This window comes from Harpia harpyja, chromosome 17 (assembly GCF_026419915.1).
Source record: "Harpia harpyja isolate bHarHar1 chromosome 17, bHarHar1 primary haplotype, whole genome shotgun sequence".
Classification (NCBI taxonomy): domain Eukaryota; kingdom Metazoa; phylum Chordata; class Aves; order Accipitriformes; family Accipitridae; genus Harpia; species Harpia harpyja.
The window spans coordinates 2397262-2416319 of NC_068956.1; the positions used below are offsets into that span (position 1 = coordinate 2397262).

Below are 19058 nucleotides of genomic sequence, written 5' to 3' on the forward strand. Positions count from 1 at the left end.
ACCTTGTGCGTGACTGACAAATTAACCTCCTATGCAGAGGTGGGAATCAAATTGGGTGACATCTCCAGGGTCTCCCTAGCACTGTGTTTCAGGCACATCCCTCTCCTTGATGCTGCCAGGACAGCCTAGATAAGTCCACTCAGCTGGTCCCTGCCAGTGTCCCCTCCTCTTCTCGGTGGAAAACTCATTTCCAGAGTATCTATAGGAGCTTGTGAGAAGATATTAAGGAAGGAGTGGTGTCTGACCTGATATTGCTGCTGTAGCATTGAAACACACAGAGATACTTGTAGAAAAAAGCTTAAAGATAATGGGGTTTGTGAATGATAAGCAGGTGTGTCCAGTTTCCCTTGGGAAGAGGTGCAAAGATGTGAGGTTTCTAGCACTAAAAAAAGCAGGTGGAGAAGAGTGATTTGAGGCTCTTGCAGCATTTGAGATCAATTAAAGTCTAAGCATGCCAAGTGCTTTGCCTCTGCCAGCCATCATGGGGAGGTGATTTCTTTAACAATCAGTTAAAGGTTGTCCTGAGCTGTACTTTGAGGGACCAGAAATGATCCAACGTAGTGAAGCTGCACTTGTGGATGCTGGGATAAGACAAGGCAGAGACCTGAGATCCAACAGTGGGTTATTACCACCGTTAGCAGTGAAGGGCAGGGTACCTTTGGTGGGATTAGTGCTAAATACTGTGCACAGAAGGATGCTTTGAGGCTTCAGATGTTTTGAACCTCATATTTGAAGGAGAAGGTATGGTAAAGTCTTTACTGAGGCAGTGTCAGTAAAAAAAAAAAAAAAAACAACAAACCCCAAATGTTAGAGATATTGCATGGTTATTATGTGCTAATAGGATTTCATTTCTGCAAAGCTTTTGAGGAGAGGAAAAAGTACCTCAAAGGACCACAGGTATTTTGGGAAAGGCTTAAGTGGAATAAAATTCAGCTGCGATCATGTTACAGCAGGGAGGCTTAGAGTTAACTGAGCTGGAGCAATGAGTTTTAACATTGCTAAATAGAATGTGCACAGCCCGGTTTCTCCTGCCTGTGCAGATGTCCCTGGGGTCTTCCCTGCTGGAAAGAGGGATATCTTCTCCATGAAAGGGGGAAAGGAAAGGGATGTGTTGGGTCTGCAGGCTTTCCCACGAAAGCTCCTGAAGAGCTTGCAGATGTCCTGCTACCCTGGGTTGGATGTGAATTTGTGACCCAGTGGTGAGCTGCTGCATTTTGCTCCTATTTCCTTGCACCGTCAGGGCTCTCGGGAGCTATCGAGCAGGGCAGTGAAAGCATGGCCCCGCTGTCCTGTGGCCTGTTTTGCTGGGGGAGGTGGAATAAGGAGCCAGGTTCAGCCTTTGTGAATTTGAGGGGAAGGGGAGCGTGGAAGGTTTCCTTCCTGGGGAAAAGGGCTGGTAATGCAGCTCGGGAAAAATGAAACAAAGCAGCCTCTCTTCCCTTCTGGCTCAGGGTATGTGATGTCAAGGTGGAGCTGAGCCTCCCCAAAGACTATGGCATATTTTTTTCTTTTTTTGCTCTTTTGAGGGGTGGGGTTGGGGGATTGGTTTACATGCTTTTTTGTTAAATGTCTCAATGCTGCTTCCCCTTCCTTGGAGCAATTGTTCCCTGTGCAGCTGACTCTCTTCCTTCCCCTTCCTCTCTGTCGTGGGAAGCGCTCTCCTGATGATGTGTGGGTTCAGCTTTAATCTTTGGTTTACTTTCCTTTGTCCTGCTCAGGTCCCTCTTATTCTTTTATAATTTCTGCTTGGATCCTCATCACGGGGTCCACAAAACCAGATGTTTCAGTGCTGATGGAGAGAATTAACTATCAGAGCAGCTTCTACCTGCCAGAGACATGGGACTGCAAAGTTTAACAGGCTTCATAGTACCACTGGGTTTCATTCCTCAAGTTGATGCAGCCTCCTCTTGGGAGGGCTGCTTTCTTCCTTAGGAAAAAGCTGGAGTTTTTTTGCAATCAGCCTAAGCTCAAAGCTTTTCAAATGCATCCATTTTGGGAGACAAGCCTCTTTGAAAATCTTTTTAGATTTTATTTTTATTTTTAAATTTTTGCATCTGCAATGCCCCAAAATTCCTTGCTTCTTCCTGTCAGGCCTTGCATCTTCTCTTTCTGGACCAGACTCAGAGGAGAAGAGGTGAAGCCAAACTAGACAGTGGGTCTGAACAGCTATCAGCCATGTGGCTAGATGGAGACAGACACCCATCTCTTCGTTTGGGGCAGGGGAAGAAGAAAATAGTGGAGATACTGTCCATCTCAGACCAGCCAGTATTTTGCAAATAACTTGATGAAACGGTAAAGCCGTGAGAATCTCTGCTTCTGAAGTATATTAATCCCATATACCATCCACTATACTAAAAATTAGTAGACTTGCCTTGAATACTATTTCTTATCAATAAGAAAGTCATGGACCTGTTGGAGCAGGTCCAGAGGAGGCCACAAAGATGGTCAGAGGGCCGGAATGCCTCTCCTGTGAAGACAGGCTGAGAGAATTGGGGTTGTTCAGCCTGGAGAAGAGAGAGCTCTGAGGAGATCTTACTGCAGCCTTCTGGTACCTAAAGGGGGCTTATAAGAAAGATGGGGACAAACTTTTTAGCAGGGCCTGTTGCGATAGGACAAGGGGTAATGGCGTTAAACTAAAGAAAAGTAGATTCAGACTAGATGTAAGGAAGAAATGTTTTACACGGAGGGTGGTGAAACCCTGGCCCAGGTTGCCCAGAGAGGTGGTCAATGCCCCATCCCTGGAAGTGTTCAAAGCCAGGCTGGACGGGGCTCTGAGCAACCTGATCTGGTTGAAGATGTCCCTGCTCATGACAGGGGGGTTGGACTAGATGGCCTTGAAAGGTCCCTTCCAACCCAAACCATTCTGTGATAAGATTGGATTTGTTCTCCAAGAGCATTTCCAAAGAAAAGCTGTCATAAATCAGGCCTCGAGAGAGCAGCATGAGCAAGATGCTCATCTGTTCACTAAGCCTTCCCTGTGGGGTGCATGGATTGACTTGGACCTGAGCAGTTCATGGTGTGCCATATGCAGAAATAATAAGCCCTTGGATATTACAGGCTTAAGGATGTAAGTAATCACCTGATTATGCAGTTACTTTGCTATGACCTACTTCTTTTTCAAAATATCCCCTAGACTCCATGACACAGCAGATAAGAACTTCCAGGTCCTTTCAGCATTTATCAGAAGAGCTTCCTGCAGGGAGCTGGTGGTGATTTATGCCAGGGAGGAAGAGGAAAGGCAGCTGGTGTGAATGTTTCATGATAGGGTTTGGATTGCTTAGCTCATGGACTGAGCTAGGAAAGGCAGCAGCAAACTGATGGGTTTTGCCCTCTCCTGTTAGGTGGAAATCACATGGTCTAATTAAGCAATAGCAGTTCTTGATAATATGTTTTAGGGGATTATATCATGCTTCAGCAGAATGGGGCACGCAGCCAGAATACATTCATCCTGTTGATAAGGCCAACGCCCACTGTAAACACAGTTATTAACAGTCTGAGCCTGTGCGAGATGCTCTAATGGAAAGCTGTAACTTGAGAATAAGCCAGAAGCTCGGGGAAGCCCATGGTGGGTATTTAAAACCTTGTTCCCTTGGGCAGTGGTAAACTACATTCTTGTATGGGGTACATAATTAATTTTATGGAGAGAAGTGAACCTAAATCCTTTCAGCTGCAACTTATATGTGATGGAGTGATATAGCTGGGTTTCAAAGACTGTCCTGGTGTCCAGGGTCTGTCCTTGGGCGTTGGGATGGTGTTGATCTGTCCTTTTGTGTGTAAAATTTGGAGCTGGATCCCTTGACCTTGTGCAGTTCATGGCTTGCTTTCTGTTCTCATTCATCAGTTTGCGGAGCAGCAATAAAACTCTGCAGATATAAGACCCGTTCTAGCAAGTTGGTGCATAAACACTTTTTCTAGCAAATGAGAGCCTTGGGGTTGGAATTTAGGAGGAAGAAGAAGCTGAAAAGTGAAAGCACATCTGCACTTCCCTCCTAAAAATGACTAGTGTAGAGGAGGAGAGGGTGTTGTCTCCCTGGAGTACAAAGCTGATGAGTGTCTGAAAACTTTCCACTTGGCAGAGCTGGAGATGAAGTTATCTGGTGGGGTGGGTGACTGTTCCACTCCCCAGAGCAGGGAAGGTGTATGTAGGTGACTTAATCCACCTCTGCTGCAGAAACTTATCTTCATGGCACTGGTAACTTGCCGTAGTTATGGTTTTGGATTGGAGCTTCTCTTGGAAAGCTCAGATTTATACGTTCACTTGAACTGGGGGCTTTCTGTGGTGGAGGCTTGCATAGCTGGATGCTCTGCAGGAGCGCAGTCCTCATGCAGTAACATGGAGGATGAGGCCAACTTTTCTGGAAATTATGTTAGTATCTGGCTTGGATCCTACAGTAGATGTCAATTCTAAGACATGTGGTGAGAACTGTGATAGAGCTGTAACAATCAGCCAAATGTGAGGATTTAACACCACCTTCTGCTTCCAGTACAGTCCAGAGGGTAAGTTTGGGATCCAGCTGTCACTGGAAGGCTCCAACCTTGCCCAGGAATGTGAAATTCAAGTTTTCTGGCTTCAGTGGCATTGCTAATGGTTTGGTTGAATTGTTTCTAGATCCCTTTGATTTCCTGGTTGCCCTTACAAAGCCAATGCAGTTAATGAAAAATGGGGAGGAGGGGAGTGACTTTTCCATTGTTAATGCAAGAATCCTCAAAAAAACCCAAATGTGGCAGAGTGGTGGTCGAGTGCATACATTAACTCTGTATTTGTAGAGTCATCAGTTCTAATATTTCTAAAGGAATTTTTGGGGGGGTTAATTTAAAATGATTCTCTTTAACCTCCTTTCTCCACACATAACAAGGGGGGATCAGAAATGCCAAGGCATTGGGCAGTCCAGGTAAGGTGGAACTTGACCTAAACATGACTAGTTTAATTTCTTTAGAGAAGCAAATTGAAAGGCTACAGGGGTGTGAATATGTTGCCTGGCCTTAATGTGACTTTCTATATGAGCGGAGGACAAGACACCAGGGTAGTCCAGGCTGCAGAGATGAGTGGTGACCCTTGTACGAACTGCAGTGCGTTTCCCACCTCCGACCACGTTTTTCTCATGTCGCAGGTTGCAGCCAAGCTCAGTACCAAGCACCCTGGATTTTGGAGATGGTGAGGAGATTTTGCTTGCAGGAGATCTTGGTGGATGGATGCTACATGGGCCAGGCTGTGGGGAGGCGAGAGCACCTCTAAGTCCTTCTGGGTCCATGGGAATGGAAATTACCTCCCAGCACATGTTTTGCCCACAAAAATATTGGGCTAAATCTGTACTGTGGAAGTACTATGGAGTAAATCTAACACTTGCCGTGGCCAAGGTGGCTGTTTTTTCCCTTTTTTGGGGTGTGGGTGAGGGGGATGTGTGCAGTGCTTGTCTGGCACCTCATTGTACCCATGGCCAGTTAGGTGACTGCCTTCCTACATGTACAGGAATGGAGGCTGTTTGGTGTCTTGAAGAATTGAAACCAATGCAAATTATCACTCTGGCTTCTCCTGTGAGCTGTTAGTTAGGCATCTGTTGTTGTTCCTTTTCATTTTATTTAAAAAAAAAAAATCCTTTCTGTGCCCTTCTCAAAGCCTGTGGAGATTAGGAATTGCAAGTAATCCTCTGAAATGATTACTGACTGAGAATTCTTTGGAAATGATGCTGTTTGCTGACTTGACAGATAAGACCCTGAAACAGCGCAGTCTAAGCTGTACCTAAGCATCTGTCCTTGTCACATCACAGTCACTGTGAGGCTTACCTGTATCTGCAGTCGTCGAAAGCCAGATGTATTTTTAGACAACGTTTAAACAGACATTGTCAAAAGCGTTTAATGCTGTCTCATGGGGACAGGCGTGGTTGCGCAGAGGACTTTTCTCTTGTACTGAGAGCTCATTTGGGCATTGTGGGAAGCACAGATGGGATGCTGATGCAGTGGGAACTGGAACTGTGGTGGCTGCAGCAACTAAAATGCTACCCCCCATGCTGCTGAGCAAAACTGTTAGCTCGGGTTGTGTGTATTGGAAGGACTGAATTTACCTAGGTTCTCTCTGATTTGTTATTGCTGCTTTTAATTTTAAAAAGAAAATTAAAAAAATCACAAAGTGACAAGCTGTTAGGAGGTATGCAGGAAATGGTGAGTCTGCTTAAAAATAGCATGATGCAGAGTTTTCTCTTTAGCGGGGGTCCAAACACCGAAATGTTGAACTGGTGCTGGCCAGGCTGGAGGTTTTGGGGCTCAAGTCTCCTCTTGGTTGACTTATTCTGCAAGGTGGTCTGAGATTCCTCCTCCTCTCCTATTGGGAGGTGGTAATGTGTTCTCCAGGGCATCTTTTGCTGGAGAAGGGCAGAAGTTTGGGGAGAAGTCCTGTAGAGACCAACTTGGGTCCTCTTCCAAGCACTGCACATATAGCTTTTGTGTGAGGAATAACATCGCTGGCTCATTTAGAAATGTCAAATAAGTCTCCAAGACAAGCTCCCATGTAATCTGCAGCAGCCCTTAGATTGCTGGAGCCTGTTTTGAATCAGAAATGCTCCACGGATACAGCTGTAGTAGTGTTGTTTTTCTGAAGTGCTGATCTGCTTCCTTCCTTTCCAATTCCTCAAAAGAAAACAAGTCAGTTGATTTAGGCACCAGAATACGCTGCTGACTCTGCACAAGTTGTTTGCTCTTCCCTTGTGTCCTTTTTTTCTTAGCTGAATCACCCTGAAGTTTGGGCCCCAGGGAAGGTACTTCTGGAAAGTCTTCAATGCAAAGCTGATCCAGAGGCGTAGAAAAGAGCAGAGGAACAGAGTTGATGCTTAAAGATACGCTGTCATCAGATATACATTTCCAGCCTTCACGCTTGTTGCTTGGAGATGTCTTGCATTAGCTGTGTAAAACTTATATCCCTGTTTAAATACAACTGTTTTATTACAAGAGGTCTTGATGGAATTTGCTCTTAAAAGCATACCCCCCCTTGAAAGTCTATAAACTTGGTCTCCCCAGTGTCCCATCGTAGCATTGTTTAGGTTGGAAAAGACCCTTAAGATCATGGAGATTTATGCCAAGGAGTTTTGCAGGCGAGCTGTGTGGTGACCATCACTTCTGATGTTGGACCTGCTGCTCTTGGAACCGCACTGTGAAGAGGCCAGGAGACTCTTTGCCTCCTGGGGTGAGTTTTGGGCTCCTGTACACTCCCATCTCTGCGGTTTGATCCCCAGCCAGACCACGTACAAAGGCACCAGCCGTAGCTTGGTGCTGCAGAAAGCCAGGGAGGACCTTTGTGTCGTGTTCCTTGAGACAGAGACTGTGAATGACATGGATGGGGCAGGTCTGTGCTGCTCCTGTGAGGGTGGCTTCAGCTCCTGTTCAGCCTGACCTTGGTCATCTGAATCACCCCATTTAATCCCTAGATTTACGGGTGTCAACAGAGACTGTCTGAGCAGAGATTAGTGGTGGATGAATGAGGCTGCCTGCAAAAGCGTGGAGAGAAAATTGCAGTATCTAGAGCTAAAAATTACCTCCAAATTCTTGTTTGGTGTTTTTTTTCTTTTTTTTTTCTTTAAGCTTTGTGTTCTGAACCAGTTACTGGAGAGCTGCCACAAGGGCCGTAGTGCAAAGGAATACCTAATGCAAGGACTCCTTCATCCCTAAGTGAAACCATCCCAGTTCTCTGCTGGCCGCCTGCAGCATGCTGGCACGAGTCGGGTCCCTTTGAGGTGACGGCTGTGGGGTGGCCTGGCTGCTCTGGCTGATCTGCACTAATGCACTGTTTGTAGAGTGGAGCCTGTTTTGCTAATAACAGGCAGCTTTGTGGGAGATAAGCACCAGACTGACCTTATCTGTGCCCATCACGTTTGGCCCAAGGGGAGCTTATTAGTTTGTGTTTCATACTGTGGGGTGTGTGTGGGGGGGGAAATAAGGAGGGAAAATACAGTTTTAAACTATCGGATGAGCCTTTGGAAGGCAAGGGCTGCTTAAAGAAATGTACAGGTGTGTATGGCATAGCTGGAAGCACCACTGAAATGTCATGGTGGCTTGTGCTGGCACAAGTCCTGTCCCCCCTGGGGCTTTCCCACCCCTTTGGGATGGGTGACAGCGATGTGGCATGTGCCTTGTTCCAGCCTTATTCTCTGCATCTCCTTGGGACCTCAAGGAAGAAACGAATCTCTGTGCTTTGGGGCTGTGTTGGCCAAAATGAGGATAAGCAAACCACTTGCCTCTTAGGTTGCTCTGCATCAGGGACCGCACTGTAGGGTGTGGGAGCCCCGTTCATTTTAAGCAGGAATGGGCTGCTGGTCCTGTGTATTTTTCTGTATTGGGCCCTGTGAGATAAGTATGTGTAACCACACACTAAACCCTGGTGCTTGTAAGCACCGTGCATAGGTAGTTCTTTGGCCCCTTATGGGGAAGAGCTGATGCTCAGCATCCGATGGTGTGTATTTAAAAGCAAATACCCAAACCAGAGTCTGGTGTTGAATTCTCATTAATGCCAGCTCTCTACACCTAAGGTCATGTGCTTTCCTAAATGCTTACAGTTTAAAAACCAGTCTGGGAATCCTGACTCTGCTTCATGTGCTCTTTCAGTGTCTGTGCCTTCTGGATATGAATTTAACATGAAATGGTGCTTTTCAGGTGTTTCAAAAGCTGCCTACGGAAATACTGGGAGGAAAGCTAATGTAAGGGCAAACTTTCTGGGAGATGGGAGAGTGTTTTTCTGCCTTTCCTTTGGTGGAAAGGCTCAGAGTGTGTTTGTAAAGCTGTGTGTTGGTTTTATTAACTAGCAGAGTCAGACGTCTCCTGGGCTGGTAGGATCTACTCTTCTCCTCTCCCAGGCGTTTGGATAAAAAAAATGTTTGGGAAGATTACAGCAAGGAAAGGTGCTAATGAATATTCATCAGGATAACTGCTTTATTCCTTGGTGTACTTGCATTCCTGTTATCTTGTTATGCCTCTGTTTATTCCTGGAGCAGCAGAAGGTCACGGTGACATGTATTAAGATGCCAGTGTTGTCTGTCTTGGTCACAGAGCGGCAGTCCTTGTGGGCTGTTGACTAGGGAGTCCTTTCTTGCTAAATACCGCTGTGACAGCAGTGGTGTCTTTGTGGCAGAGGAAATTCTGGAAGCGTTTAAGGGTCTTGAAATACCGAGTGCAAAGTAAAGGTGGTGTCATGCTTGATGTCATCTGCTGCCCCAAACTGGGAGGGTGGTGGGAAGGGGCTGCAGTGGCTTGACAAGAGGTGGCATGTGTGCAACCATGCTGCATGGCTGGCTGGTTCCCCAGAACACCGGCTGAGCTGTAAATGTCTGATGTCAAGTTATGGGTCAGACGAGGGCACTGTTTACATCCTGTAATTAACATCTGTGCAGTTAATCACCGGGGCGGGCAGACCCGGAGACGCTGGAATGGAGTCACGCTCTCCATTGCGGTTGGATCCCTGTCCCAGAGATGACAGGAGGCTAACAACAAAGATGTGTCGACTTGGACTGTCCGTGCTAATTCATCCTCCTCCCCCTTCCAGCATATATTTGCAGTGTATAGATCAACATCTTTACAAATCAGTGCGGATTTCTTCCTCCTTTTTGGCCTCTTGGAAAACAAGGTTTGTGCAACTGTTCAGTTTTTCTTTTTAACGCATGAACCTGTGGGGCAGATTAAGGAAAACTTAGCGAAGGCAGAGCCTTGAACACAGCATTTCTGTGCAAGCCGGTGCTTGGTGGGACACTGGAGTTGCTCACAGGAAGCCAAGCTGAGACCTTGGTAGGTTGCACAACCATTTCTTTAACTCTTGGAGACTTGAGTATCTTAATTACTGTTCAGTGCAACTGAAAATCTACTATTTGGCAGATAACTGTGTTATGAAGTGTGTTAATAGCTTGCTGGAGTGATTAAACTTGCAAAGTAGGAAATGTTTGATGTATTGATTTCCCCCCCACACCCCATCTCTTATTTGGTGAATGCCATTCTTAAGGCTGCAAAAAAAGATCATTGGCCCTCCCTGGTTTGATGCAAACTTCAGAGAATGCAATTACTGTCTCTCACAGAGAATGGAGAAAGGGAAATGGGGATGATGACTTGAGATCTCCTTTCCCATTGTGTCTGCTGTGGAATGTGGACCTGAGATGTCCCTGGTCTTCCTCAATCCCACGTGAATCCCAGCCACTATTAAATGCAACCAGCTACTCTCTGAGCAGCTCATCTGTCTTTTTTGCTGTGAAAATGACCTTGCTGCTATGAAGGTTTAAACCCTACTTTGTGTGACTTGCTTTCTCCTTTTGATTGATTGGTATTAACTTGCCTTGGAGGTGAAGAGAAATCCATGTGCTTTCTTTCATCTAGCTCCAAGCTGTGTATAAAGACTTTAATTCTGAATCTAAAAAGGCTAGAGGTGGTGAGGAACAAAATACAGCTTTCCTAGCAGATATAGAAGTGACCTTCTTGTTAAAACCTGAGGCAGTTAAGACTCCTAAAACAGCTAGGTCTGTAAGCGTAGAGACACAGTTAATTAACATTTATCCAAATATGCTAGGGAGCTAGTTTACATCCTTATCTCCCTAAAAAGGTGTTTGTGTGCCTTCATCTCTCGAAGTGCTGAGGAAGAAACAAGTTCTGGTCCAGGAGCTGTGTGGTAGGACAGTGTTGAAGCCACTCATGCTTGAAGAGTGAGCTCCAGGGAAAGGGGGGATGTGACTCTTACCACTGAGGACACCTCTAGAACAGAACACTTGGTAGCTTGTGGTGTGTGTTTTGGGGATAATGCCCCAAAGGTAGCCTGTGTGCATTAGTGCATGAGCGCATATATATTCAATGCATTAATAAAAGTTCTCTGGAGAAGACCAAGAGAGGATCCCAGCTCAGTCGTGGAGAATTGGGAGAAGAGGAAGGATGGCTGAAAAGCCTTATTGCCCAGCTAACCAGTTACATTACCAGCATGGGATTGCTGGAAGAGAGGCTGGGGTGATATGGAAGAAGGGACAAGCGTCCAGCCTTTTGGGGCGGATTGCGATGGGCTTGTAGCTCTGATTTCCACCTACCCTTCCCTCTTTGAATCTGATGGGTGGCTGTTGGGATTTTCTGAAATCCCCAGTCTGGAGTTCACAGCGGCCTGAGAATTTCTGCCTTCAGTAAAAGCTTTGCCTTCAGTTATGGAGAAAAGCTTGAGGACATGAATAGAGCAGAGTGACCCAAACTACTGGCAGTGCTTTATTCGGCAGGCAGCACAGCTTGCATGTTGATTTCCTGCACAAAAATTGCTGTGCCTTTCCTAGGGGAACAGTTGCCATGTCCTCAAAGGATGAAGAATGGAGAGCAGGATCTGCACGAACTCAGGTTCGTTTGCCTCCCTGGTTGTTTTGAGCAGATGTGCTGTTGTGTTCCTGCAGTAGCTATTACTGTTAGACATGTACCTCAATAACTTAAAGGGCTTTTTTTCTTCTACCACTCTGCAGCAAATAAAACTAAACTGATTGTCCAGCTCTGCAAACTGGTGGGGAAAGGCCGTTCCTCCTCACAGAGAGCACAGAGCCTATGAGTGACCTGATGAAGGCTGGGAGTGGGTGCACAGGTGGGTCCAGGAGCTGGTGTGAAGCTGTGTTGAGGGCTGATAAAGGTAGAAAGTGGTGCAGGAAGAAATCCTGCCTAGTTTTCATGCTGCCAAGCATGTGTTTCACAAACACAATGCAGTGTCAGAGGCAAGAATTGGGTTCCTTGATCAGTTCCAGTTGATATGAAATCATGAATGTCTCTACTTCTCTCAGTGGATCTCCCACCGTTTCCTTGGAAGTGGAGGCACCAGTACATATTTATTTCTTTTAAATGTCTGCTTTGTGACTGGCCACACCGAGGCTCAGGCCATCTGCTTCATTTGTGAAGTTACAGTGCTCTCCTATCCCCCATGTGGTGTCTGCCATGTCTAAAACACTTAACTGCTTGGGTAACACTTTTCCTCCTCCCCTTCTTTATACACAAGTTGAGTATCTTCAATTCCTCCAAACCAAAGAATATCAATGTAGAGTTAAATGTCTTTATTGCCCAACAACTGGTGGGGACAGATCTCCATGGGAGCACCATGCTGAACATCTCTGAAGTAGAGGTGTCTGTGTGGTGCTTGATTCCTTTCATGGGGATCTACCTAGACCCTGATTAGAGCATCTTGTCAGCAGCTGCAATGCATTGACTTGCTCAGAGCTGGCTTGAGACCTTGGTGCACCAGCACAGGTATGTGTGAAAGCAGAGGCAGCAGTGTCCTGCCAGCAACCTTGAAGGACCTGCTAAACCCTTGTATCCTTGTGAAGAGCAGTCAGCAGCTGCCAACAGATCTGATGGGAATTGGCTGGTTAAGTGTTATGGCCAAATGGGTTTGGCAGGCGGCTGGCAGGGCAGCAAGGCTGCTGAGGACAAATATTTTTTGAGTGGTAAAGTATTCCTAAGGTCCCTGTGCTATTCCAGTAGTAGTGGTTCAGATGGGGGCAGACCTTGGGTGCTTTTCTAAACATCTGCTTGCTGTCTAAACCCAAAGCAACAGCGGCATAGCGTGCTTGGTGACTCTCCATCCTGGAGCTGAGCGCTCTCTTTCTCTTGGTTTGAGTAGAAATGCTGTTGATGGACAAGGCAAGCGGCTCACCTGGGACATGGGAGGAAGACAACACCAGTTTGAAAGTCTCTTGCACATCCCAGCTACCTGTCTAAACCCTTGGGCTGTTTACAGACTGGTTTTGGTGCGAAAGATTAAGTGTTTTATTAAACATACCAGCTCTTTCTTCTGTAGGGTGGGAGAGGGAGATTTTTGTAAGCTGTACCCCATGAAGCTGGAGAAAGTCATTCTGCTTGGTGTGCTTAACTGAAATGCAGCCAAGTCTTCCTGCCTGCTCTGACTGCAGCCCTACAGAAAAGGCATGGGCAAATGAATTATCCAGGTGGTGTTTGAATCTTCCAGTCCCTGGGAAGAGGCCAGAGAGAAACGAGGGATCATCTGGCAGGTTGGGCTTTAGGGGTCTTCATAGGTGGTGATGAGCAGGATACCACATCCTTTGTCTGCTGGACCGTTCCTTGGGTCCTTGGGAGGCTGGAAGAACCCCAAATACCATGTATGTGATTCTTGTTTATTTAAACATCAAAATTATACCAGAGATGCTTCCAGAGCCCAGGGGAGTGGCATCTATTAATGAGGGATGAGAACTCAAAGGCCTTGTGGTGATTCATCTGCTGTCCTTTAGGATGAAACCAATCTTTCCTTAATCAATGCTGATGAACAGACTGTTCAAATTGGAGCTATGTGATTCTTCGTAAATTTTTTCCTCTGTTTTCTTGCAACACAGTCCCTGAACAGTCTTTAAATTTGAACTACATCTTTCTGCTCAACACTCCTGTGATGCTGATAATCCTTCTCTACTTTACATCCCTTCACCCCCCGATATTTATGTGCGTATAAACAGAGGAGCAACAAATTTGACTTGCCACCGCAGGGCTCTGACTATTTCAAACATAAACCTGGCTTAGCTCTCGGTTCTCTCTTACTCTTAGCTGCATGACTGTCTTTCCACATAATAAATTACCAGCATTTATTGGTCTTTTGACATACAGGTTTCCCAAGGGAAAGGAAGGACACTGGCTGAACAAAGCCTTCTCTATAATCAGAGTTTGCAGTAGGCTTTGGACAGAAATTGCAATTGCTGGCCAGTACAACAAGGATTTTATGGCTCTATCTATAACTGCGTTTATGCCAGCCAGGAAGTTTGGGAGATGCTGAATAATATACCTTGGACTGTATTGTTAAGAGATTAACGTGTATAATAAATGGTAGTATTTGCATGTCAAGAACTGATGAGAAACCAGTTTTAGACACTTGTTTCTCCCCCTGGGATGTGGGACTGTCAGTGCTGCTCATGTTCCCATCGTTTGAAATTTGGCAGGTAACTTCTACCCCCTGTGGGCACGGTGTGCCTTTATGCTAGTGCTGGAAATGTGCTGAGACTCGGGGCTGTTTGAAAAATGCTACTCTCAGTGCTTCTCTGCTTGTCCCAATTTCTTTTCAGCTGGCTGCAATAAGCCAGGAACATCAGTAACCTCCACCCAAGCATTGCTCTAGTAGCACCAGGTGTGAGCTCATTGGCAAAAGCCAGCTGCATCGTGTGCCCTGGGTGAAGCAAGATGTGACTGTGTGAAATGAGCTGGATCTCTGGTTGATGTAAGATTGCTAGCTCTTGCTTCTTGGTTGCATTTATTCTATATCACCTCGTGCTGACGCAGCTCGGTGCTTTAGTGAAAATATTCTGCAATTAACATGTCTCAGACTCATCCAACCTAAGCTGATGGCTAACCCAATCACCTTGTGTCTGTGTGAGATCGGATGAATTTTTTTCATCTGAAAGACTTTTTCCTATAGAAAGGTATGAAGAATAGCTTGGGAGGAAGACTTCTCATATCTCCTAAAGATCGCTTTCAGTTTTTTGCAAGCACTGAGAAAACTTGAACCTTCGGAGATGGAAAGTACTGTAGGGTGAATCTTGCATAAATGCCACTGGTTCCACTTCACCTCTGGTTGGAATAACTGGGCTGACTGGACTCCATCCTGCTGGGGTGAGAAGTAGCTGAAGGCCAGTGACTTTCCTGTAGACCGACTGTGCAGAAGGTCGGTGGCTCTTGGATAGGTAGTCCAGCACGAAGATCTGGTTTGAGAGCCTCAGCTTGCATAATAAGAGCAAGAAACTTCCTCTAGTGGAGGAGTTGAGTGAAATTCTTCCTGTTCTGGCTCCCTGTTCCTCTGGTATTTTCCTTGCATCACTGGCCCGTTGCACTGGGAGAGTGGATGGCTTCTGTGTGGATCTTGATGAGAGAAGACACTGCTGGCCGTAGGTGTCCAGTTGGCATTGCAGTCAAGCCAACGTGACTATCACCTCAATGGCTCTGTCCCTGTCCCCCTTCCCATCTTGGAGGCTGGTTTTGAGAGAGGCTTTATGAAGGCACCTGACCTCCCACCTACCTGGAAAACACTGCTCTTCCCCATCCCGCCTGAAGCAGAACTAAGGCAGATGCTGGCAGAGGAGTCCAGCGGGCAATACTGCTGGCGTGAGAGCTGAAGCCAGGCTCTTCAGAGACCCCAGCCCATCCTGACTACATCTGCTGCTGGACCGGGTGGTTGTGGTCTTGTTGCCCGGGCAGAAGGATGATTGCCTCTGCCTTGCAAGCAGCCCGCACGGAGCAGCCTGCGTCTGGAAGAGGCATTGCTGCAGAAATTTTGGCAGGGCTCCTGCTCATCTCTTGTGCTTGTGGAGCAGCAATAGCAGCTGCCTCATGCCCTCTCTCAGCCAGGAGGGAGAAGTAGGTCAGAATTTGCATTCTTTGCCTGGCTTCTCTGCATAACTTGCACACTTTTTTTTTTAGGTCCTCTTTTTAAACGAGCTAATCCTGTATGTGCGTGTTCCTCTGGCTCCCCTGAATCAGAGGGTGAAGACTTAAATTCAGATGTGTAATTGGGCTTTAATGTCTGTCTGTCCTCCAAGAGCACTTCTGGGAGACTCCCCAGCCTCTGAAGGGCTGATCCCAGCATGTAAAAATCTGAAATAAATGCTTGGGGCAGCGTCTTCGTTTTTGGCTGTTGTATTGTCTGGATCAGGATTTAAATCTTCTCCTGTAGCTCTTTTTGCATGACAAGAGCAAGTAATTGGGATGAAATCATCCGTGCTGCAAACGTGATGGTGAGATTTCTTTTCAGAGCTTCTCTGTGTGTTTTGTTGCTGGTTTGCAACATCCCAATGCGGGGGGGAAAAATAAAGATTTGAGCGCAGTAGGCTCGTGGCAACTGGAGAAGCATCCGAGCGTTGGTGAAGTGCTGCAGGGCAGTCGAAGGATGATTTTGTCGAGGTTTTGTGCGCTGTGAGAAAGAGCTTTGTTGCAACAGCACTCTGAAATAACAGGCGTGCCAGATGGAGTCTGGTGCGATGGGGAATCTAGCGTGGAAGCTGGGACGGGAGAGCGGGGTTAGCTGATGGGCTGCGTGGTGGGGAGCATCCTTGCGTGAATCTATAGGTTTTGAGGTGCAAAGTGGCACCAACTATCGGCATGTCTTTTTTGTTTGTTTGTTTTTCAGAGATTTGCAGAAACCTGGGTCGCTCTGTGCTACCTCTCATAGCATGATGGCAATTTGTATTGTGGTTTTGGGAGTGGGGGGGTCTCTTTTTAGGATTTCTAGCTCTCATTGCTGTTTCTTGTCCCCAGTCTTCCTGTGTGATTCAGCATCTCTAGCAGATTTTTCAGTAATCTGGTGAAAAGGGGAATGTAACATCCTGGAACTGGGTGGGGTTTTTTTTGTTTGGTTTTTTTTTTTTCCATAGGGGAGGGTTTCAACCTACGATGGAAGGAAAAACCTGCTGCACGATTCTGGTCTTTCTTCATCTGCGTAGGTGATATTTTGCTGTGGGCTTTTGTGGTTATATTCTCTAGAGGCCTATTTGCTTTTTTGTCAGTCTGAAATATAAAGCAAATTGTGTGGTCTGAAGACAGGTATATGGGTAAAAGTGATAGAAACCATATTAACGCGACATGATCATTGTTTTAATGGATTTTTCACTATATTTTTAAAGTAGGCATAATACTTCACTGAGACTTTTGCTTTGTATTTTTTTGTAGCACGTACACACATCTAGCCAAAAAGAACTTTTTCTCTTTCCAAGGAAGTTTCAGAGTGGCTTACCTGCTGTATCTGCTTGACGCTAGTGAAACTGCAACCTGAATCTAAGCCTTGCGCAAATAGCTGGCGATGTCATGTCTGTTCCCATTTGTGCCCCTTTTGCTAATGTTTAGCTGCCAAAAAGTGTCAGCAGCTTTGAGACATCTCTGCACAAGAATGACCTTTTGGGAGTTGAACTTTTCCCCAACCTGCCCTGCTGTTTGATCTCTCTCCTCAGGGCTTTTGCATGTTCAAGCCTTGATAGTAGGAAGACTGCTTAAAAGTAAATATAAGATAGAGCCTGAGTCTTTTTAAAGGATTGGAAGAACTTAATTTGAGGGTAGGTCTGGGAATTGCAATGATTGCAATGACAGCACCTTTGATTTCTTTTTGTTCCCTCTCTTACCTGCCATCCAGCCTGTTCGCATCAATCCATACGGCTGTCCTATTGTTCCCTTCGGGTATTAGGTTTTTAATTGTGCTGCTGTGTTTTAAAAGCACATGCTGAGAACCGCTTTTCAGAGTTGCGTGGCACGTGGGTGTATAAAAGATCATCTGGGGAGGAGAGGTGTTGCAAAAAGGGGCCATTGTTTTTCTGCTTGAAATACCCTCGGAGATGAAACACATCCTGCACGTGTGTGTGCATGAACATAGCTAATCCTCCCCACCCAGGGCACTCAACCGTCACGATTTATATGGACTTTTAAGGTAACCTGGGTTTGTGGCTGTAATACGCCTCCTCCATTGTGTATTCCCATTTCCAGCAAACACAGCAGGGAATCACGTGCTGGTTTTGCAACTGTGGATGTGGTTCTAGTCCCTGGATGACGCTGCGGGTCAAACAAGAGTGCTGTGAAGGTCTTGTTACTCTTTGCTTAACATCCCTGTCTCTTTATAGAGCTTTTCTCTCTGTGTTGTGTTGCATCTGACCTTCTCTTCATCTCCAGGTGTAGTTCAAATAAACCAGTATTATTCTGAACTCTTAAACTTCTCCCTTCTGCCTGCTCAGCTGCTGATGACCAAGTGGTATTTATTTGTACGTTGGGCAAGTGTCTCTGTGAACAGCCTGCTCTAGTACACTCAGCACACAGATTGCTGCAAAGAATAGCTCAATGGCTGCTGAATCTATGCATAAATCTGCCATCCTTTGCCTACATCTAGAATCTCTTTGCTGTGTTGCATAGATGACAGGCAAAATGTTTGAGCTGTTGTGTAGGTGAAGTCTTGGCCACCTCCCGTTCCCAGTTTTGTTGCAAGTTTCCAAATTGTGTTAGTTAAACCATCTCGTGAGGAGAATTTAAAAGCCCAACAAGATTAAAATATATAATGAGTTTCTTCTGCCTTTAGGACCTGATTTTAGCAGGAAATTGATGATGAGCTTCAGCTTGCTTGTGCAATCTCGTCTTGGAAGGAGGGGGATGATGAATGGATATCAGTTCAGTTCCTACTAGGCAATAACTGCAGCTGGAAATCCTTTCAGCTAATAAACTGCATTGTAACTTAAAGCAAGAATTCAGGACTGTCATAATACAAAGATGGAGATGATCTTGAATACAACTTCTAGCTGCCAAGCTAAAAATAAAGAAGTCAGTAGTGAGAAACTATTCTGGGGAGTATTTTTTTCCATAAAGGAGGAGAAAAGCTGCTGACAGCTTGAGTCTTTGGGAGTCCTGTGCTCCAGCCTTCATAGCAGAGAACATTTGTGACAAAGCATGAATGTGCAGTTAAACAAAAAAAAAGGAAATCTCAAACTTCTTGCCAAGAATATTGACTGTCCTCTTAAAAGCTCTCATTTTCTTGTGCTTCTGATGAGCTTTGTGCTGGAGGTGTGGCAGGAGAGTGACCTGTCACAGTGGTGACAAAGGTTAATGCAGTACAGCTGGTAGGGGAGAGAGATGACTTTTTCCTTGAAATTAAATGCAAGTATGTTTGTTTAAATGGCATTGTTGAGGCTGGGATTGTCTGGTGTTAGCACTGGACCTGCTGGAACTGATCCTGTACCTGTTTTTTTTTTTTCCTCCTTCAGTGAAGTGGTCAGCTCTAGCAGAATGCTTAGATTTTATTTTGGGGCAAAACAGAAGATCAGCTGGCTCCACAGCCTTCAGTGTGGTAGGTGACAGGCTTGAAATCTGCTTGTGCTACTTGCTGAACTCTCCCAGGGTGGGGGGGGGGAACCAGGCTTATTCTGATGTCTAAAAAGGTCATTTTGTTGTGTTTGGTTTCTAGGGTGTGTAGGGAAAAGTTGGGGCTACTAAGCAACCAAGATACATGTTTCTTCTGAAACCTACCACAGAATGTGGCAGACCCAAGATGTTAATGGTTGGGGGGAAGAAGTGACTTATAACTGTAACGGTGTCCTTTTTGGGTGTGCTGTAGAGGAAGTTTG

General features: G+C 45.9%; 1 protein-coding gene across 6 annotated transcripts in view; it reads left to right on the forward strand.

Moving 5' to 3' along the window:
* GDPD5 (glycerophosphodiester phosphodiesterase domain containing 5) overlaps positions 1-19058 on the forward strand; it is a 173196-nt gene that overhangs the window by 22039 nt on the left and 132099 nt on the right. Inside the window, exon 1 of one of the 6 annotated variants that reach the window (XM_052812741.1) lies at positions 15685-15701. The exons of the other annotated variants lie outside the window; for them this stretch is intronic. The gene's annotated coding sequence lies outside the window, so the exon portion shown is untranslated. Of the gene's footprint in view, positions 1-15684; positions 15702-19058 lie in introns of those variants that run through there. 6 annotated transcript variants of the gene reach the window in all.